This window comes from Cyprinus carpio, chromosome A10 (assembly GCF_018340385.1).
Source record: "Cyprinus carpio isolate SPL01 chromosome A10, ASM1834038v1, whole genome shotgun sequence".
Lineage (NCBI taxonomy): Eukaryota > Metazoa > Chordata > Actinopteri > Cypriniformes > Cyprinidae > Cyprinus > Cyprinus carpio.
In genome coordinates, this window is record NC_056581.1 from 14,830,822 (window position 1) to 14,854,788 (window position 23,967).

At 42.2% G+C, this 23,967-nt stretch overlaps 1 pseudogene; it reads right to left on the reverse strand.

Moving 5' to 3' along the window:
• Positions 1–13,089: 13,089 nt before the first annotated feature.
• LOC109048038 lies at positions 13,090–14,143 on the reverse strand (annotated as a pseudogene).
• Positions 14,144–23,967: the final 9,824 nt, after the last annotated feature.

The following is a 23,967-nucleotide window of genomic DNA, read 5'->3' on the forward strand; positions in this document are numbered from 1 at the left end:
TCCAGGCAGAGTTTAGTCATAAAGGGACACTCTCATAACACCAATATGTTCTGACTTGATGGATCAAAATATCTGTATTCTGTTATGAAGGAATATTGTATGCTGAAGACCGGCACATCCAGCAGATACATATGATAATCAAAGTTTTGAGTTGTAGTTATTTTTTTGTTGGTACAGTAAGGGTAGACACACTGCAGCGCACATAACGATCAACAGCAATTAAAATTAAAAATTATAAAGAGATGCTGAAATTAGCAGCCCTGCTTAATGCCAAAAAATAGTCCAACAAAAAGGTCTCCCATAGTACCAGCCGACTGTCCTCAGGGTACGTACATAACCCGGCGTTCCCTGATGGAGGGAATGGAGACAGTTATGTCGAACAACATCTGGGGGTCTCACTTGGGAGGCGCGCAATCATCTCTCCGAGTTTAAGAGAAAATGCCAATGAAAATGGGCTAGTGGATTTTACATACCTGAGCCACTTCCCAGTGTCTACGGGTGTAAATGGGCGATCAGGTGCATCCACACTTGCTTCAGGTTTTATGCCTGAGGAGCCGAGAATTAGAACTTGTCCCGGGGGGCAACAGGGAATGGTTCAAGGTTGTGGCATGGGGACATAATGTCTCCATTCCCACAGACCAGATCCTTCAGGGAACGAGGGTTTACATACGTAACCAAGATGTTCCCTATCTGCGGTCACTACGAGTTATGAAGAACGACATATGGGGTCCTAGGGAAAACGCGCACAACGCTGAAATCACGGTTGCACAACCCGCTGTGGCGCTGCAATTGTCGACAAGCTGTGGCGTGTCACAAAAGCTTATGCTTTAAGGTCGTAACCTTCCCAAAGCCCGCATGTGCAAATTCCGCTGACTTGGCTACCAACAGGGACCAAAAGGGTGAGTACAACTCGCTGCTGGAGAAGGCCAGTGCTGCTGTTCGGCTCCAAAAAATCTGTTATTTGTAAGGGATTTCAACCTTCAGTGTGAAAGATTGCTTCAATCTTATCCGTATTCTTTTTTTTAAGCTTGGCAGAACAATAGGGAGGAACACAAGGAAAAAAGGTCGCTACGGGGAAACACATCTCTACCCGGAGGGAAAGGTGGACATGTGGAGATACTGATATGGAATGACCCAGCGGGGCAGTTACTCCTATGGACAATGGTCTCTGAGCAGGTCCTACCTTAGCGTAGGGATTGAAACAGCTGCCAGACGAGACTGACAGAGCGGGTCTGTCAAGGGAAGACCCGGGTTTACCAAGAGGGAAACCTTAACGTGGACATAATACACATGCCCACCGGCCCGTAGAAAAGCAAGGTTGTACCAGTGGCTGAATAAGGCGGCTGGGACATCGTGTGTGGATGGTGACACGATCTATAGCATGGCCACCAGGCCCATATCGGGGACTTGGAGTGTAACCCGTGCCTGCAGTTGTCTCAAATGAAGCAATCCGAGCGAGCGGCTCGTGACCTGTGGCTGCAGATGCCAGATGCATAGGAGCCTAATGAAAACTGTTTCAGTGGGACCCACTGTACATGCCTCTGAAGGAAACTCAGGCAGTTCAGCAACGGACTTGGCACCGCTTGCTGGGGAGACGTGCCAATTCATGACCTAACCCGAGTTCGTAACTCAAAACCAAGATAAGAGAGTCTCTAACACAGGGGATAGATTGCTGATACGCTCGGTTGACCTGAAGGCCACAACTGATGAGGTGCCGAGCACAAGGTCCCTGTGGGAAATTGTACAAACGCCTATCAAGGACCGGGCCATGAGGAGCCAGTCGGTCGACGATAGTTGAGGATCCTGATGCCCACTTCCCAACGTGGGGCAAGGACGCATTCCGCGACCTTTGGGACGACACGGGGGGGGGAGGGACAGGGGGAGAGCTGAGGCGCGAGGAATTTTCACTGCCTATGCGGGGACCTCGCGAAAACGCAGGACCGGCAGATAAACGGTCTGTGGCGAGGGAGGATTGAGGACCATGAAAGTACGCATCATTCATGGCGATCACTGCAAACCAATACTGGGTTGGAACGCATTTGATTAATACGGTTTCTGGGGTCAAACATTTGAATGGGAGCTTGTGCAGGCCCGATCAAAAACTCGAAGATCCCAGATAGGTTGAAGGGCAACCGCCTTTTCTTGGCTACGATGAAGTAAAGGGCTGTTAAACAACTTTCCTCATCTTGGATGGAGGGGAAAATGGGCTCGATTGAATTCCTTCCACCAATGGGCCAGCAAGACAGAGGGTCCAGGACTGCCACCGAAGTCTCAAAAACGCCATTGAACTTGGGTAGGTCGCCGGGTGAACTGAATCGCATAACCGAGTCGGACCGTCCCCGACTGAGCCAACGGGATGGTTTGGGAAGCTGCAAAGCCACGCCCCCAAAACTCCGTACGAGTGGCACCAAGGGGGACAGTCTAACGTACCTGCAGTGGTGCAGCGATGGGGAGTCGTGTTGGAGGGCCCAGATGGCCCGAAGCACTGCAAGCTTTGGCAGCGGATAGCCGCCGACAGCTTACAGGCTTTGGAAAGGGAGACGCGGGGACTATTCCTCCCAATGGCAGCGTTTTGCGGGCAACAGGTGCAACACAAATTAACACTCTCCTGCTGGGAATGTCGACGCACCCCTAGATGCCCCATTATCGAGGGTAGTGAGGACGGGAGAAAGAAGGAAACGAGCAGCTTCCTGGCCATAAAAAGGGCCATCCATGACTACATCACTTCCCCATGCACATCCAAGAAGAAAGGAACAAGAGCAAAATGCGGTTGTGAGCCGCGCTCTACAAATGAGAAACCAATTCGAACAGCCGTGAGACTTAGGGCGGGCAGGTATTCACCTCCAACCTGAATGCTTACAGGCGCCAGGAAGGACAAACACGACTGTCAACTTTTCTGGGTCTGATTCGGTTACGCAGTGCGGGCATGTACATTCCACGAACCAGAGTGCCCAGACACGGAAAGACAATGCTCGTGGCCATCATAAGACAACAAAAAAACACCACACACAACAACAAAGAAAAAACTACTTCAAAAAAAAGACGAGAATTGTCCGTGTTTTTCTCTTTTAGGAAACTCTGCCTTTGTAGTTGAAGCGCCCAGGGGAATCGCTGAAAGGTACACCACTGTTCGCACCATACCGCCAACCAGAACAGCTTCCCGACACACAGCAGATGAATGGCTTTGTGGAGTATATCAACAGATTTTTTCATAAAACCACTCGGCTCCGAAGCAAAAATCTAAAGAGTGAATGCACCTGTCGTCTATTTATACCCGTAGGCACGGGGGAAGTGGCTCAGGTATGTAAAATCCCACTAGCCAGTTTTCATTGGCATTTTCTCTTAAACCTCAGAGATGATTGGCTTCCCAAGTGAGACCCCATATGTCATTCGACATAACTCGTAGTGGACTGACAGGAACTCAAACAGCCTCGAGGCCTCTACAGGCATCACAAAATCCAACAATGTCGGATTCACATCTATTCTCATGTCGGACGACAGCTAGAGAGAGAATGATCAGGTTGGTTGGAGTGTGAAGCTTCTTGAAGTGAGAAATGGAGATGATCACCAGCAGGTTCGAAACACGGTCCTATTGACAACAATAATATTAACACATACATGATATTGTATTCATGACTAGAACATTTTCCCTTGATACATGATGAGCTGATGGCAGGAAAGTAGTATTGCATCTCATGATCCTCTGTCTCATAGGCCATGAGTGAGCCTCCTCCTGTTAGGAGTTTGTTCTTCTCTTCTTAAAGGGATCGTATGATGCTCCTAAAAAGAACATTATTTTGTGTATTTGGTGCAATGAAATGTGTTTATGCGGTTTAAGGTTAAAAAAACACATTATCTTCCACATACTGTACATTATTGTTTCTCCACTATACCCCACCTTCTGAAGCACGTCGATTTTTACAAGGCTCATCGCTCTGAAAAGCGAGTTGCGCTGTGATTGGCCAGCTATTCAGCCTGTTGTGATTGGCTGAATTCCTCAAGCGTGTGACGGAAATATTACGCCTCTTAACATATTGTGATGCCCTGTCCGGCAGGAGCAACGAGACCTAAACATAAAAACCATTATAAACATGATATAAACATGATTTCTAGTCGTGTCTTCTTTTGGAAGGCCAAACAAATTAGTTTCACTTTCTCAATGAAACAGTGTCAATCACCGCGGCCTTGAGTGAGCAGAGGCCGGAGGCCTAGCGTGTGCCGCGGCCGGTTGACGCACGTGAGCAAGAAGCGGGCGGCTTGAGGCGGATTCTACGAAGGAGCATACCTTGGACTTGCAGCAACCACATGTGACTACCCCGGGCTGGACTTCGCTTTGCCACGGTGAAAGACGATTTGGCGATCCACAGTGCGAAGTTGATGTATTTCCTCAGCAACTGGCATGGATCAGCCCCAGGCATGACAAAGCAAACAAAGCATTTCCGCTTTCACATTGAAACAGTGTCTCCACGCCATGCCGGCGGCGGCACTGCGGTCTATACAACAGGGTGGCGGCGGCAACAACAATACTACAACGAGAATAAAAGATACGTCTTCTTTCTTTGTGTGAACATCTGGGCGGCGATATGCAAATCTTTCCACATACTGATGTAGAGATGTGCGGGCGTGTTAGAATGAGCTATTTCAGGGGGGCGTTGACGAGTCTCAACTTTTATAAAGAACATCTCTTTGGATTTCAGACTTTAGTCTTTGCAACTTTACAGATCTTTTTTTATTCACCAGTATAAAAGGAAAGGAAAATTTGAAATCACATCATATGATCCCTTTAATGTCCTTTCATTTTTACAGTGTCTGGATCAAACTGACCAATGACATAACTTTCTTCCAATAGTTTCAATCTTGGCAGTCAAATAACCAAGCTTAAAGGGGGCATTTTCAAAGCATTTTAAAAGCTTTTATTCTCGCTGTTGCCGCTGCTGCCATGTTGTGGAGATGCTGTGTTTCATTGTGAAAGCGAAACTACTTTGTTTGGCCTTCCAAAAGCAACACAACTAGAAATCAGGGGTTAAGTTGTATTTACAACAGTCAGTTGTGTAGTCTAGTTTTTTGTAGTGAGTATACTGTGATTTTTCCCTCCCAGCCTCACCCGTCCCAGAGCAGCACCTCATAAGCAGCACCACACTCATTAAACAGGGCACTATGCTTACTTTTATTTTTAGGAGCACTTGTGCTGCTAATTAAAAAAATACATAAAAATCAGGAGCACAGAAAAAAAATCAGGAGCACCCACTGAACAATATCAAAAATTAGCCTTCCCATTTACAAAGTAATATTGGACTCCTTAAAGTGATTTACAGGGGCATTTTCTAACTTTATTCAAAGTATGTTATCTTTTATGTCAAATTCAAAAGTGTATTTTTATAAGCTTTTTTTTTATTTCAAATAAAATCAGTATTAACAAAATTAATTTGCACTAGAAGTAGCACAGAAGAACAAAAGTGGCTTGTAGGTATTTACAGACATTTAATGAGGCTCAGAGGTTGCATGAGTGCAATTAACTTCATAAATTCATCAGGCAACACTGTTATAGTCAGACAATGTAGACAAGTAACTTAATATTAACTTTTTGTTTATTGAAATCACTTATTGTTCTTATATGCCAACAATCCCCTGCTGTTACAGTTACGTTAATGATAACTTATGCTACATTGACATACCAGGTAACGCTACGATAGCATCAGCCTCGTTTTCTGTACCGCGTAGGATAATATCAGCCTTATCTGGCTCATTTTTTTGTTGTTTCTATAATGTTAACGTTCCTGTCATCTGTTTGCAGTGTCACCCATTACAGCAGCTTCAGGGGCAGGCTTACAAAAACACTGAAAGAGTGTAATCATTTCATATCTCCTTTAGCGATTCACATTAGTTAATTTCAAGCTTACTCACTCAATGCTGCGCAAGAGTTGCACAATAGCAATAGTCGTCAAAAGAAACACAACGTGATTATCAAAAAGTCAGTGCTTAGCAACACAGACATAGTGAATTTATGATTGAACGTGTGAAAGGTCTGTCACAAAACAATGTAGTTACATATACCCACACTTTTTTAAGTGGGTATACACAAATTCTTTCCTAGTGGGTATATGGCGAATACCTGCTACACCACTAACAACACTGTTCCAGAACAGTTAACCCAAATATTTAGATGTGTGTAATGTATTTTATGGAGGATGAGGACTGTTTTCTGAACCAGTAGCCTACAATGCATCTACGGCACAAAGGCTGTTTCTATAAAGTGGGGCATTTCCAACTTTGTAAGGACAGTCTGGCATTTCTGACTCACAGTAAGTTTTTTATATTTAAAGAATTTGCCATTGATGATTCAAACATAAGTTTTGAACAGTGTAGAGTAGCGCTTGTTGTTTATTGTTTCTCCGATCACAAATGCAGACATGGTTTTTGTATTCAAGCAGTGTGACACGTAAAAAGTCAGTATAACTCATTATAATCAGTAATTATGCCCCCAGTGGACATTTAAAAAATGCCTCGTTTGTAGTGGGTTGTATTGGTTTTGTCTCATCGTGCAGGGAGACGGCACCACAGTATGTTAAGGGGCGTAGCATTTCCGCCACAAGCTTGAGGCATTCAGCCAATCACAATGCACTGGATAGCTGGCCAATCAGCGTATACCTCACTTTTTTAGAACGATGAGCTTTGTAAAAATTGACGCGTTTCAAAAGGAAGGGCACAGAGGAGCAACAATAATGTACATTATATGGAAAATAATGTTATTTTTAACCTTATACCACATAAACAGATTGCATTACACCAAATACACAAAATAATGCTCTTTTTAGCAATGTCATATAACCCCTTTAAGAGGCAAATCTGAAAGACATAAAACTGAATATCTTTGATTTTACATTTTGATACCACACTAATAGAGTAAGAATCCAAAAACATTGATGTATCAGCCAGTAAAGCAAAAAAATTAATAAAAATAAATAAATAAAAATAAAATAAAGTAAAATAAAAATAAATAAATTCAAAACTAACTCAGTATGTTCTTCAACCTGCTTCATTAAGCAGGCCTCTTTACTGCTGTAATACAGATTTACTGCAGCCAATAGCCACTGACTGTGCAGTGAATGAAAGTGATTTAACTGTGCCACAGTCACTGACATACACTCATGTGAAGTCATGGCTGTTGTTGGTGCATCAGTGGCCATGAATACAATACCTCTAAACACAATCATATATGTATCAACTGACAAGCTGTTCATCGAGAGTGGTTTAGTGGTTGATATTTGGCCTATTATACTGTACATGTTAACGGAGAATGGTTGATCATGCTTAAAATCAGAAGCTATGTATGTATATTGTAGCATGCATGTATTCATAGACACACAGACACAGGCTGAATTGTTGGACATTGCATGCATTTATGACTTCAAATTCAGATGTTTATGCTAATAACACATATTATCAGGACTTGTCTGCAATGCAGCTAAAGCTACCACTATATACAGTAATGACAGTGTATGCAGTCATTGTTTTCCTATCAGTACTATTATTGGACTAGAAAGCAAAGAAATTACATATTTTTCATGTTGATAAAGAAAAGTTGTAGGCAGGAAAACAGCTGAACATTTTGTAACTTAAGATGTGTTTAACTGTATTTTTGAACCAAGACTAAAATAAAGCATAGTGTGCATACTTTGCAGACCCGATGTCAGGCAAAAAAGGGGTTCATATACAAAAAACAAATAAACAAAAAGATAATAATAATAATTCAGAGATGAGAGGATTTAGACCTGAATTGATATACACAACCCATGTTAAAAGATGTATGATTGTGGAAGAGATTATTGATAAAGAACAGCTACAGTACCACATTTACCACTCTTCATCAGGGTATTTTATGAGTTAATGTGAAGTGACGTCCCATACTTTGTGCTCTGCATTTAACCCATCCAAGTGCGTGCACACACACACTTGGAGCAGTGGGCAGCCCGGGGAGGGTTCTGGTGCTTTGCTCAAGGTTCTCACCTCAGTCGTGGTATTGAAGGTGGAAGAGAGCGCTGGTCAATCACTCCCCTCACCAAGAGACTGAGACTCAAGCCCACAACCTTCAGGTTACAAGTCTGTCTCTCTATCCATGAGACCACAACTGCCCCCAATAACTTACAACTATGTACAACATAGTAAATCCTCAAATACAAAGTTATTTTATGATTACAAGGAGACACAAATGACAAAATCAGATCAGTGACTCTCCAGGCAAAATTTATTGGAGCACTTCTAATCCAGAGGTATAAGAAATTTTCACCTTCACCATTGTCTTCAATTTGTAAAAATTAATTAACTTTTACAGCATTATTAATTTAGATTAATATTAATTCATAATTACTGTGTATACAAATGAATTTTAACATTTTGCATAATTATTAATAAACAATAGTAAAAAATAAACATTATTATATGATATACAGTATACTAGATATAGTCTCAGAAAAATGGTTGCAGGAATCAAATTTTTCATGGTATCTTTTTTTCAGATTTGAAATATAAAATCACGAAACATGTGACTTTCAACCCATTACTTTTCTGGATTGCTCAAACACACACAAAAATTATTTATATATATATAAACACAGACACACACACACACACACACACACACACAAAAATCAGTATGGTACAATTTTTTTAGGCACTTCACTGCTAAACTTTTCATCTTTTTGAGTCTCAAAAGACACCAAAATTGTGTGTGTAGCACACTGAAGCCAGGAACTGTTGGGGGGGGGGGGCAGGTTAACAGGTTAAAGCACAATAGTGATTAATAACATAATCTATTATTAATATTAATTCAGTAATTCGACAGTTAAATGTAAATAAATGGCTTTGCAAATGACAACACTATAAACACTTTAGGCCTCATGGGTCTAATGGGTGGAAATCTCTCTCTCTCTCTCTCTTTCACACACACACACACACACACACACACACACACACACACACACAGTGCTTTTGTTGTTTTATCAAGAAATTGATTACAGTAATCTCTGAAGCCCTGTTATGGACATCATGGCTTGGTATTTATAAAATGTGCTGTTAACACCTGTGATACATGCAGAGATGATCCTCAAGTGCAAGGTGCAAAACAAACACAGGCAAACACACACAACAATCTGATGCAACAGCTGCTGCTTACTACTGCAAAGTCTGTGATTTAAGCATTATTTTATATTTAACATAGAAATTAATCAGTAAACTAAAAGAATCCAAAAGTTGTTGATGAGAACTTACAGGCTTTGGAGGGAAGCTTGGGACCACCACGCCATGTGGAGGGTGATCTGAGGACACAATTGCATCGCAACAGAACGCTCCACTGGGAGTATCCCAGCATGTCGTCCAGCCTTGAGCGTTCGGGGCAGGGTGGAGGATTCCACTCGAGCCCGATGCTCTCTGCTGCCCGGGAAAGCATGGCTGTCAGCTCGGCATCAGACTCGGGCAATGCTGGCACTCCTGAGGGAGGCAACACAGCTGAATTCTCATCTCTCGAGGACTCAAGCCCGCCTTGTGATGTGGTGATCAACATTTTGTCTTCCTCCTAAGCCCCGATTGAGATGCCAGGAACCTGATGAGAGGGTCCCACAAACTCATCCGGAAACTCAACTGGCTGCAGCGTTTGTGAGGGGGGTGTGGCCCAAGGAGGCTGGCTCATCAAGGAAGTCCACACGGTAACCCTCAGAACACCCTGGCCACCAGCCGAAGTAGCCCTCTTATGAGAAGAAGAGCTAGATCAGGGTGTGGCAGAGGGGACTCTATACGTTTTAAGGTAATCAAGTCTCGATTTTAACGCCGAGATGGTCATGTCCCTGGACCACAAGCAAGGGCTGGAGCGAAGACTGTCTCCCTCCATCCTCAAAATCCATGTTGCTGCTATTGCTGCGTACCATGACCCTGTGAATGGGAAGTCTTTAGGTAAGCATGACCTCGTCATCAGGTTCCTTAGAGGGGACAGGAGGTTAAATCCTTCCCGGCCCCCCTCTGTACCCTCTTGGGACCTGACTCTAGTGCTAAAATCACTACAGCAGGCTCAGAGCTAAGACTCAGAGCTCACTCAACTAGAGTCCATGTTTCCCCGGCAGAAGTCATTGGACACTGGATACCGCTTGTACGCTCTTTGAAGAGGGCCCAGCGCATTCAAAGAGCATACAAGCGGTATCCAGTGGCCCCAACAGATGTCGATCTCAGCATCGGATGGAGAACTGTCCAATGAAGATTCGGCCACGCTGCCACCCTCTGGGACAATGGCAAAGTATGAATCAAAACCGGAGATGACAGCTATGCTTTCCCGGGCCGAGGGTGGGCTCAAGTAGAAACCTCCACCGCTTCCCAAGCCTTCGAGGCTGGATGATTGGTTTCTTGAGGTGGCTCGCGCTGACTTTCTTCCCGGAAGTGCATAACGAGCTCACAAGGTCATGGACGGCACCTTTTACTCCCAGAAACCAGGTGGTCGGCTCCTCCTTTCTCACCACCCTCGACGGCGGTGCAGTGTAGGGGTATTTGGCAATCCCCCCAGTGGAGCGGGCATTAGAAATGCAATTGTGTGCTAGGGCCACCTCCTCCTGGTGGGGAGAACCGGTGCTTCCTTCCCGGGACTGCAGGCATTCATCTGGTCTAACCAGCAGTGCCTATACAGCTTGCGGGGAAGCTGCTTCTGCCTTACACGCTATGGTGTTAATGCAGGTCCACCAGGCCAAGGCACTGAAGGACCTGCACGAGGGTGGTCACGATCCGGAAGTTCTGGAAGAACTCCGAACTGCCACTGACCTCGCGCTCTGAGTGATGAAGGTCACCACAAGTTCTCTGGGTCGTGCGATGCCCACGCTTGTGGTCCAGGAGTGCCATCTCTGGCTGTGTCTGGTTGATATGAGGGACCCCTGCACGAGGGTGGTCACGATCCGGAAGTTCTGGAAGAACTCCGAACTGCCACTGACCTCGCGCTCTGAGCGATGAAGGTCACCACAAGTTCTCTGGGTCGTGCAATGCCCACGCTTGTGGTCCAGAAGTGCCATCTCTGGCTGTGTCTGGTTGATATGAGGGACAAAGATCAGTTCCTTAATGCCGCTGTGCCCCAGACTGGCCTCTTCGGTGACGCAGTTGAGGACCTGGCCCAGCAGTTCCTGGCTGCACGGGAGCAGACTGAGGTGGTCCGACCGTCTGCCCGGCGGGCAGCTGCTGCCTCAACCCGTCCACCGGCCACAGCGCTCCAGCCTGCTCATCGCCGAGGGCGCCCCCCTGCATCCGCCCCTGCTCCTATGCCGCATCCGGAGCAGCCTCCAGCAAGTGCCGCAGTAGAGCTGGGCTTAGGCAGGCCGCCCCACCCGTCCTGGCCCCGGTCAGACCTGGCAGAGAGCGGAAGAGCAAGAGGCCCTGGGACAGGTGACCCAGAGAGAGGTAGCTGCATTTTGGGGGGTGGTGAAGGCACCTCTCCCTCCCCTGGAGGAGGGCCGGGTGGAGAATCTGAAAATCTCAACGAGAGAGCAGTTTTCTCTATCTCTGGGTCCCAGGAGGGCATGGCGATTTGCGGACGGCCAAGCACCGGACCTCACTCATCCTCCTCCTTTACCAGATGGCAGCAGGGTTGGTTCCCTGCGAGGTTTGCCACCACCGTAACCCTCAAACCGCCCACGCTACAGATGGAAGTGGTTCTTGTCTGTAGGCTGCCAGAACGAGCCCCAGATCATGGTAGTGGCAACGGGACTCCGTCACCATGAAGGTTAACTGCTCCGAGATGGTCATCTTCCCACAGTGGGAACATGACTCATCCACGAAGGCCACCTCAGCGTGCTTGATGCCCAGACACATGAGGCAGCGATCATGACCATCACCCATTGCCAGGTAACGACCGCACCCAGAAATGCATGGGTGAAACGGCATCCTTACAAGGACGATCCGTCATCTTTATAAAGACACACCTGTGGAGCTCTTTTAGCGAAACTTGCTCTTTAGGAAATGCTCTTTTAGTGCTGAGGCGCACAGGAGAATTGGCCACTTCCAACACGACGGGGGTATTGCAGCCTGAAGTGCACAACCCACTCAACTCGGGAACGACCACTGCTGAAGCCCTGTCTCGCCAACACACGCAGTTTCCAAGAGCGTGCTAAACTTGTAGTTCACAGCTAGACACAGTTTGAGCAGAATGATACTAATGCTCAGCTCCAAAGCGAAAAAGCTGGTATGCATTGCATTTGCTGCCTTATTATACTCACGTTGTGATCAGCAGCAGCTGGATGCAATAATTGCATGCCAACATGCATTGGCTCGTTTAGTTTACACTCAAAGTAGATTGGTCTGATGAACCGATATCCCAATTCATCGGTCACTGACGTGACGCTGAGAGTGACCGACTAAAACGGAACTAAGTAATTATGGTTTGCATAATATTAGCCTTTGTTTGGTTCATAAAATATCACCCTACATGAGGTGATGTTGAGCAGTTAAAGTATGGCATTCATTTATTCACATCAGTTTATATGAAACAATAAACATTATTTCAACTTACTTGAAAAGTTAGAATAAAATATGTATTTAATATTGTTATTGTTAGGCTTTACCTTTGTGTGTAGCTCCACCCTTTAAATGCCTTTTGGATGAATCTGAAATTACATTGCTTCAGATGTTTTAATCTGAGGTGTGCTGTAAGCCATTTTAATTATTCACTTTGTGATGAACCACCATGATAATACATTTGATCCTTACACATAGTTCTATATGACTGTCGTCTTTTTGTCATTGTGTTTTTGATTTATATCAACACAGATTCAGCATGATTAATACAAGATTTGTCATTATTGCTCAATTTTCTTAATAAGCTAATGTTACACAACTAAACATTTTGTCATTTAAACTTACTGTGTGAAAATAAGTTTGCTTAATTGTTAAATTCTGACAAAACCTGCATTTGAACAGAGTATAATTATAAAGGAGTGATACTCAATGAAACAAACTATATAATATTAAAATTCATGTAGTGTAAATTATAACTATTTACCTTTATGAATTTATAACAATTGCAGTTTTTGTGAAATTGTTCTCAGAATGATGGCTTTAACAGTTTAATTACAATTGATGTTCTGTAAAAATATTGACCAGAGAGGATGCTGGCTGAAATATTTTCAGAGTTAAGATGAGTTTAACTGTCTTTTTAAACCAGGGATAAAATAAAGCATAGACCATAGGATTCAGACCTGAGTTAATATACACAACCCATGTCAAAACATTTACGATTGTTGAAGAAACTGCTGATATGGAACAGATATAGTACGGAATCCAACAAAGCAAATAAACTGTGACAATGATCCCTAATGTCAGAGCAGCTTTGCTCTCAGATTTCTTTCTCACTGTAGCTTCATTTACGCATTTTCCCCCCTTCATCAGGGTGTTTATAACTTTCACTTGCTGATGTACAACATAGAAAATCCTCAAATATAAAGATATGATCAGGATACAAGGAATAATAAAACACATGAACAGATCAGTCACTCTCCAAGCAAAACCCACCAAAACAGAACACTCTCCATAACACATGTGTATTTTGCGTGGAATATCAAAATAACCATTATTAATTACAAAGGAAGTGTTATAAGTTGAGGAGCAAGCCCAGATCAGACAGATGCTTATTAATGTTTTAGTCATGGTTATTTTCTGTGGGTACAGTAAAGGGTGACAAACAGCCACATAACGATCAATAGCAATTAAAACTAAATTACTAAGAGAAGCTGAGAGAAGCATCCAAATAAATATTGAATAGAGTCCACAGAAAGTGTCTCCAAAGTACCAACACATCTCAATCAGCCTTGTGGCCTCTATGGGCATCACAAGTCCAATAAGCAGGTCAGCCACAGCTAGAGAGAAAATTGATCAGGTTGGTTGGAGTGTGAAGCTTATTGAAGTGAGAGATGGAGATGATCACCAGCAGGTTCAGAAACACAGTCCATGCTGACAACAATGATACAAACACATAAATGATATTGTATTCATGACTGGAGCGTTTTCCCTTGATACATGATGAGTTGATGGCAGGAAAGCAGTATTGAATGTCATCATCCTCTGTCTCATAGGCCATGTGTGAGTCATCTCCTGTTAGGAGTTTGTTCTGCTTTCCTTAATGTCCTTTCATTTATATAGTGTCTGGATCAGACTGACCAACCCATCTACCGCCCACTCTGATGCTGCATAATGACTTTTATTTTTCTCCAACACTTTCAACCTTGATGTGACCATATAGGACCTATACAGTATTCATGCTATATTTTTTGTAATAATTTTTTATTTTTGTAATTTTTATTTTACCATTAATTATGTAGACTGTGGTGGCCCTCAATAGTCTTATCTGTTCCACAACAGTTTCATAATGAACCATAAATATATATATATATATATATATATATATATATTCACTTTTCATTAGGGCTGCCCTCGACTGAACATTTTTTTTCTGGTCGAGTAGTAGTCATTCATTTCAAGCATTAGTCAACTAATCACATGTTTATTAATATAACCATTTAAATCTTGCTATTGAACTATTAATTGCCTACATAAGCAATCAAGCGCACGCATAAAGCTTGCCACAGCACACCGGCAGAAGTAATGATAATGAATGTGTCAGGGAAAACGGTAAGATTAAACTGCATTAACATTTTAATAATCCATTGATAAACTAGTGTTTTCATTTTAAGAGATGAATTTGGCAACACTGACTTGTCATCTCTAATATTTAAATCTGAGAATATATATGTATATATATATATATAAGATTTGAATTGTTTAATTTGAAAGTAGACATTTCAATCTCTCTTTCTCTCTATATATATATTCATTTCTGTAAGGCAAGTATACATGGAGTTTCGCACTCAAATTCACAGAGCCCGAGATGGCAGAAAACGCATCCTGTTTGTTTTCATTGTTTTACAAAAGTGCAATGTTTTGTTGTTATAGTTAATGAGTGCACACAAATAAATGTATAGGCTTTTACAAAATTCGAAAGATGTATAAAAAAAGAATGTATAAAATAATACACATCACACCTCTGTTTATCAATTTGCACTGGCTACCAATAGCCGCTCGCATAAAATTCAAGGCATTTATGTTTGCCAACAAAACCACCACTGGCTCTACACCCCTTTACCTAAATTCATTACTTCAGACTTATGTGCCTTCTAGAAGCTTTAGCACTCACTATTCTAATTCTATTCTTAAAAAAAATTCTAATTACCTTTCTAATCTTTTTGTATTCTATTTTCTTTTCATTTATTAGACAATTATAAAAAGACCTCTAACACTAGCTTGCTCTATTCTTTTTCTATTCTATCTGTTTTCTTTTTATTAATTATATTATTTAAAAGCCCTTGCTACGTGTACTGCATTTCTACTGTTAGTGTTATCTGTATGCACCGGGGGTCTGAGAGTAACGCAATTTCGATTCTCTGTATGTATGTACTGTACATGTGGAAGAATTGACAATAAAGCAGACTTGACTTGACTTGACTTTAAGCTAACTGAGACTTGTTATAGCAATTATATATCATTGCTCTTTTGTTGTTTTTGATTGTTTCCATTGTCCTCATTTGTAAGTCGCTTTGGATAAAAGTGTCTGCTAAATGACTAAATGTAAATGTTTATGTATGACCAAAATGACGGAGTATTTTAAGAGCAAGTGACTGCACTAACACCTCCATCTGTCATACTGTGAGAGCGCTAGTCAAGTCAAGTCATCTTTATTTATATAGCGCTTTAAACAAAAAAGATTGCGTCAAAGCAACTGAACAACATTAATTAGGAAAACAGTTTGTCAATAATACAAAATGACAGTTAAAGGCAGTTCATCATTGAATTCAGTGATGTCATCATGCAGCTCAGTTCAGTTTAAATGGTATCTGTGCAATAATTTGCAATCAAGTCAACGATATCGCTGTAAATGAAGTGTCCCCAGCTAAGCAAGCCAGAGGCGACAGCGGCAAGGAACCAAAACTCCATCAGTGAGAGAATGGAGAAAAAAACCTTGGGAGAAACCAGGCTCAGTTGGGGGGGCCAGTTCTCCTCTGACCAGACGAAACCAGCAGTTCAATTCCAGGCTGCAGCAAAGTCAGGTTGTGCAGAAGAATCATCTGTTTCCTGTGGTCTTATAACTAAACACCACATATACAAATTCTTTACAGGGGATCTGTCTCTGGGGCTCTAGTCCTGGTCTCCGCTGTCTTTCAGGGCTGTAGAGGTCCTTTCTAGGTGCTAATCCACCATCTGGGCTGGATACATACTGGATCCGGGTGACTGCAGTGACCATCTGACTTGGATACAGACTGGATCTGGTGGCCACGGTGACATCGGATCGCCATCTCGTCCAGACTAATATGAGCGTAGATGCCATTCTTCTAACGATATAGCAAGTACATCGGGTGTTATGGGAAGTGTTCCCGATTCTGGTTTACCTAATTAATGCAGCCTAAAAATCCTTTAACGGATTTGGATATTAGAAGTGTATTAGTATGTTATGTGTAAGCCAGGTTAAAGAGATGGGTCTTTAATCTAGATTTAAACTGCAAGAGTGTGTCTGCCTCCCGAACAATGTTTAGGTAGGTTAGTCCCGAGTTTAGGCTCTAAATAGGAAAAGGATCTGCCGCCCGCAGTTGACTTTAATATTCTAGGTATTATCAAATTGCCAGAGTTTTGAGAACGGAGCGGACGTGGAGGACTATAATGTAACAAGAGCTCGTTCAAATACTGAGGTGCTAAACCATTCAGGGCTTTATAAGTAATAAGCAAGATTTTAAAATCTATACGATGTTTGATAGGGAGCCAGTGCAGTGTTGACAGGACCGGGCTAATATGATCATACTTCCTAACAATGGTAAGAACTCTAGCTGCTGCATTTTGGACTAACTGGAGTTTGTTTACTAAGCGTGCAGAACAACCACCCAATAGAGCATTACAATAGTCTAATCATGAGGTCATAAACGCATGGATTAACATTTCTGCATTTGACATTGAGAGCATCGGCCGTAATTTAGATATATTTTTGGGATGGAAAAATGCAGTTTTACAAATGCTAGAAACGTGGCTTTCTAAGGAAAGGTTGCTATCAAATAGCACACCTAGGTTCCTAACTGATGACGAAGAATTGACAGAGCAGCCATCAAGGCTTAGACAGCATTCTAGGTCATTACATGCAGAGCTTTTAGGCCCTATAATTAACACCTCTGTTTTTAGCAGTAAGAAATTTAGCAGTAAGAAATTACTCGTCATCCAGTTTTTATATCGACTATGCATTCCGTTTATCGACTATGCATTCCGTTACTCTTCAGCTTTCACACTCCGCACAGACACTTCAATAGCGCACATTTTTCTAGGTTAACATCAGATTGAGTGACCATGTAAAGTTGCTACTACTTATATATTTCAGATGATAAGCCATATTTGAGGTCGATGAATAATAGGTGAGCATTTGGATGTAACGTTACCACAAAATCCAGCCATTATCTGACTGTCATGGACTACGTTCAGCATAGAAATGTATTTTTACGCATGTATTTTTTTCTGCAACTACTGGATTGCTAGCAAGCTAAACGCAGATAGCGCGGATGTCCAAGTAAGTGCTCTGATCTACTGTATGGGCCCGGAGGCAGAACATATCATTAAGTCATTCATCTTTGGGTAAGATGAAGCTGTAACTCACGATGCAACCATCGCAAAGTTTGATGACTATTTTGTGCCAAAAAGGAACGTCATATTCGAACATGCCCGCTTTCACTCACATGTACAGGAGGCCAATGAAACGGTGGAAAGCTATATAAGATACCTCTATGAGCTAGCTGAGCATTGCAATTTCAGATGTATGGATGAGGAAATTCATGATAGGATAGTGATTGGAATAGCTGATAAGAGTCCCTCTCAGAAAATGCAAATGCACAGTGATTTAACTCTAAAAGCGGCAGTGGATATGTCTAGACACTATGAACTTGTTAACCCTCTGAAGTCGATTAACGCGTATACGCGTTTTGAGGTATTTTCTCCTGATAACCCCGAAAAGAACTTAAATTACACTTTCAGTTTTGATCGTACAGATAAGAGCAATACATCAATCAAATCTGTAAAGGGTCTACTTTTTTTTGTATACAGACATAATAACAACAAAACTTTGTGCACTTATAAAATAAAGATAACAAACAAGGAGTGCTGTCTGCAGCCTTTGTCTGCGCTGATCTTCAGTTACAAACGCGTCATTAAAATGAACTGTAACTCAGTGAATACTCAACACAGAGACATGAGACAGATATCTATAGAAAGCCTGACATGTCTTCTTTTAAACTAAACAAGTGCTGCCAAAAACAAATATTCTGTGATAAAGTAATCCATATGAAAACAACGCGATGTCCGTTTTTCACACACCCCACACAACAGAAGACAACGCAGCGAGATTGTTCTTCAAGTTTTTTTACTTTATTTTACTGTTTGCTTCGCGATGAGAGGAATAAGACATAATTCACCCCAAAAGATTTAATGTGGTTGAGGATTTGAGATTTGGAGCACAAAATAGCACAAGTCCAATTAAAGCCTCAGCAGCAACAGGGAGTATTGATGTTGTAAAAGCAAAGCATTATTTTTGCAGGAGCCAACAAATGAGTGGAAATAAAAAGAAAAAGAATGTGGTAGATGTGGCCATTTGCATTCACAGCCAGACAAATGTCCAGCCAGATGTAAGGAATGCAATAAATGTCACAAAATTGGCCATTTTGCTTCGGTATGCTTCACTAAGAGTGTCAGAGAAGTAACAGAGGAAGTGGAGAGCTTGTTCCTCATATCAGTGACAGAGAAAAACATATGTATTAATACTGTCGATATGGTGGTAGCAAACAATGAACCACCATTGCGAACGACAATTAATTAACTGACTCAGGAGCAGACACATCTATTATGACGGAGACAACATACAATGGTTTACGTTGAAAGCCTAAACTTAAGCCAGTGACGAAAACTCCTCAAAGTCAATTAGTAAAAAATCTAAAAAATGGACAATTTATGGCTAGAACCCAATTGAGAAGAGGCATGAAAACATTGGACTGCCATTTTAGGATTACAGTGGTAAAGTTGGGGGGAGACAATCTGCTAAGTCGAACAGTTGGAGGCCACCTAGGTCTGATACAGCATATAGAGGAAGTGAGTGTTTATGGAGAGCTAGGACTTCTAAAAATAGAACCAGTAAAGATAGAGCTACAGGAATTGTTCATTAAAAAAAAAAAAAGTCACAATATATTGTTAGTTTTATGCTAACATGCAATCAAGGTCTTCAGATACTACATAAGATACAAGTTCATTTAGACTATTTAACATGCACTGTGACATTTTACTGTTTCAACTTATAAACTCCCTGAGATTTTAAAGTCAGTTTAATAGTATTGAATTTTTTTTTTTAAATACCATATTCAAGTTGAATATGGTATTTTTAAAAAAAAGGTTTTAATTGCTTAAATAATTTCTATGAATTAATAATATGTTATCATGACTTTTTCATCATATCATTTTTTTATCTGTATCTGATCTGTATTAGTTTTCCATTTCGGAAACCAAGCACACACTTTTTTTTTTCTTTTTTAAAATAATTAATCGCTCACATAGCTCTAACAAGGTTTTATTTATTTTATTTTTATTTTTATTTTTTATTTTTTTTATGAGGAACGTGCCACTGTCAGGGGAGTCACATCATCATTAGAGTTGCAAATTAACTTCAGAAATGGAAAATAAGGGCTAATAGAGGTTCTTTCTTTTATTCTTTATTTATAATGTTTATTCTTGAATAAGGGACGATCCAAATATTTGTAATGTACAATAATATAGGCCTATGTCTGTCCATTGGATTTTAAAGCATGACAACTGAAGGTCTATGAAACATTTCTATGATGCATTTTTTTTTTAAACAATGGCACTTAAGGTTTTCACCTAAAATATTATTTCAACCATATAGCCTGTGAATAAATAAAATGCATACTTTTCAATGAAAGAACACTGAGAGTGTTGCTTCTGGTGTTTGGATTTTTACTTCAATATAATGAGCTCCAAGTGTAAGAATAGCCTATAGTGTTTTTTTTTTTTTTTTTTTTTTGTTTTTTTTACTCTCTATTTAAACATCAGTTAATGTTGGACTAGTGTACACTTTACAACAAGGTTAAATATTTCATTAAATAATGCTTTGTAAGTAGTATGTCATGTTAATAAACAGTCTACAAACATGCAAAACATTATCAGTTGATGTTTAGATGGTTTCCAAGTTTACCAATAGCCCAAATCAGTGCCCAAATGGGGAGTTCTCTTTCAAACAATCAAGATTCAAGATTCAAGATTCAAGATTTTTTATTTGTCACATACACAATTATATAGAGCATATATAACCAGCAGTGAAATGTGAGTCAGGTCCGCTCCATTGACAGTGCAATTATTAAAGAATACAACACAGATGAAAATATACATAAATATAGCTATGAAACAATGAAATAAAAGTAAACAATAAAAATATAAGAATGAAATATAAAATATATAAAAGAGATGTATACTGTAGAATTAAATATATAGTGGAAAATAATGTGCATGAAAGTAAACTGTAGTCTTAAATATTAAGATACACAGGAATGTACAAGAGGCAAATGTGCAAACAGGTTGACACTTTCAGTATGTCAATGTGAGGTAGTGAATGATGAATATCTTACTGATAAAGTGAATATTAAGTGGAGACATGAAGATGTTAAGAGGCTGGTTTTGAGTTTAGGAGCCTGATAGCCTGGGGGAAGAAACTCCTCCTAAGTCTCTCAGTTTTTGACATCAGGCTACGGGAAACGCTTACCAGATGGCAGCAAAGTGAAAAGATGGTTACTGGGGTGAATGGAGTCCTTGATTATTTTAACAGCTCTGCTTTTGCAGCGTTTGAGGTAGATGTCCTGCAGAGAGGGGAGAGCAGACCCTGAGATGCGCTCAGCTAAGCGCACAACTCTCTGCAGGGCTTTGCAGACATGACTGGAGCTGTTCCCATACCACACTGATATACACTGAGTCAATACGCTTTCTATGGCCCCTGAATAGAAAGTTTTCAGGATTGCAGGTGAAACCCTGAATTTTCTCAGCTGTCTCAGATGGTACAGTCTTTGCCTGGCTTTATTAACCTGAGTTTGAATGTGTGTTGTCCAAGTCAGGTCCTCTGAGATGTTTACACCGAGGTACTTGAAGCTGCTCACCCTCTCCACAGGGGTCCCGCTGATCATAAGAGGAGTATAGGGCTGCTGCTGTCTCTTCCTGAAGTCAACAATCAGCTCTTTGGTTTTGCTCACATTCAGAGAGAGACAATTGTCCTGGCACCATGATGTTAATTTCTCTACCTCATCCAAGTATGCGGTCTCATTATTGTTGGAAATGAGGCCCAGAACCACAGTATCATCAGCAAATTTAATAATAGATGTGGAGCTGTGGGAAGACACGCAGTCATGTGTGTAGAGAGAGTAGAGCAGGGGACTCAGGACACAGCCCTGTGGAGCTCCTACGTTCAGGGTGATGGAGTTAGAGGTGAACTGGCCTACTTTCACCACTTGAGGTCTGCCGGTGAGGAAATCAAAAATCCAGTTGCATAGTGAAGAATTCAGGCCGAGGTCCATGAGTTTAGAAGCTAGCGTGATGGGGACTATAGTATTGAAAGCTGAGCTATAGTCGATAAATAGCAGCCTTACATAGTTCCTGTTATTGCTGTCAATGTGTGTAAGAGAAGAGTGCAGGATGTGAGAGATGGCATCATCAGTGGATCTGTTGGGGCGATAAGCAAACTGAAGAGGGTCCAAAGTATCCGGGATGGAGGAGCAGATGAAGTTTTTAACCAGTCCCTCAAAGACCTTCATGACTATTGATGTGAGGGCAACTGGACGATAGTCATTCAGGCAAGAGGGGTTATTGTTCTTGGGCACAGGGATGATGACAGATTTTTTGAAGGAGGTGGGAACCACCGATGTAGCAAGAGACTCATTAAAAATGGATGTAAACAAACCAGCCAGCTGATCAGCACAGGACCGCAGAATACGGCCAGAAATCCCATCAGGTCCGGCTGCTTTCCTGACATTCACTCGCTTTAGAGCCCTCCGAACCTCGTCCTCAGACACGGTGATCACATGATTATCGCTGCTCTGACTGCTGTTTCCTGACGCGCTGATCGGCAGACTCGCGCTGCTCAGATTGCTTTCAAAGCGGCCGTAGAAAGTGTTCAGCTCGTCAGCCAGCGACGGATCTGCTCTCACCTCTGCAGAGGATTTATTTCCAAAGGCACAGATGGTTCTTAGTCCTTGCCACATGCGTCGGGAGTCATTGAGCTGGAAATGTGACTCTATTCGTTCCCTGTATCGGAGTTTGGCGGCTCTTACTGCACATCGGAGAGCATAGCACGATGCTTTGTACTCACTCATGTTTCCCGAAAAAAGACCAGCGTTGTATGCAGCAGTGTGTTTGTTTACTGCTGCACGGATTGTACTGTCCACCCAAGGTTTCTGATTAGAGAAGGTCCTTATAGATATTGTATCCGTAGCTTGTTCGGCTAGCATGTTTACAAAGCTTAATGCTACATCCGTGAACTCGCTGACGTCAGATGAACTTGCCCGAAACATGTCCCAGTCTACGTCATCAAGAGCCGCCTGTAGCATGGCTTCAGAGTGGGCGGACCAGCGCGTCACCACCCTCTGCACCGGGGGTTCTTGAACGAGCCTTTGTTTATATTCCAGTGTGAGGAAAATGGCGGCATGGTCCGATTTCCCGAAAGCCGGTAGTGAGCGAGCTTTGTAGGCATGCTTAAACTGAGTGTAGCAATGATCAAGTGTATTTGGTCCTCTGGTTGGACAGGATACATGTTGATAAAAAATTAGGCATAACCTGCCTGAGGTTGGCTTTGTTGAAGTCCCCAGCGATGATAACAGCAGCGTCAGGATGTTTGTTGATGTTGCCGCTGAGCGCATCATGAAGCTCGGACAAAGCCAAGCCAGTGTCCGCTTGTGGTGGGATGTAAACAGCAGTGATGATGATCGATGAAAACTCCCGGGGAAGATAGAATGGGCGGCAAATAATAGATAAATGTTCCAGATGAGGCGAGCAGGAGCGCGACAGAGTGGAGATATTCCTGGGGTCACACCATTTCTTGTTAATCATGAAACACACTCCTCCACCTTTGGATTTACCGGCCTCGGCTGTCCTGTCCATCCGTAAAAACAGAGAAGTTTTCAGACGGCGTTACAGCAGCGTCCGGGACCGAGGGCGTGAGCCATGTTTCAGACAAACAAAGGATGTTACAGTCCCTAATGTCCCGTTGGAAACTTATCCTGGCTCTAAGATCGTCCATCTTATTCTCCAGAGACTGGACATTGGCGAGCAGAATGCTCGGTAGAGGAGGACTGTGAGCTCTTTTTTTCTCAGTCTGTTGCGGACCCCAGCACGTTTCCCCGCGGTGTTTCTTGATCCGTCGCCTCGGGTGGTTATTCAGGTGGCCATTGTTCTTCTCTGCGTTCCGGAGAATCTCAGATGGCCACGATGGGTTGGAGGATAAAGTGTCCTGAAACAGGTTAGTGAAGCGGTATCCAATGTCCAAAAGTGTTCCTTTGTCATAAGTGATCAGTGCAGAGGTTATGTGTGCAAAAAGAGAAAGCAAAAGTAGGTAAAAGAGGAAATAAAAACACAATCTAAGCGGAGCGACCTGGACGGCGTCCGAACTCGGCGGCGCCATCTTGCTTAGCAATCACTCGGTATCTCACTATGGGAAACGCCCCAGGCGTGATGAAAGACTATGGAAGCACCGAATACACCACATCTGTCCGAAGGACGGACCAATCACAGCTCATGACAAGGAGCCCACCCCCTCCCTATATATATGGCTGTGATCCCCGGAAACAGCATTCTTATTCTCTTTCTCATGAAGACTTTGCTTTAGCA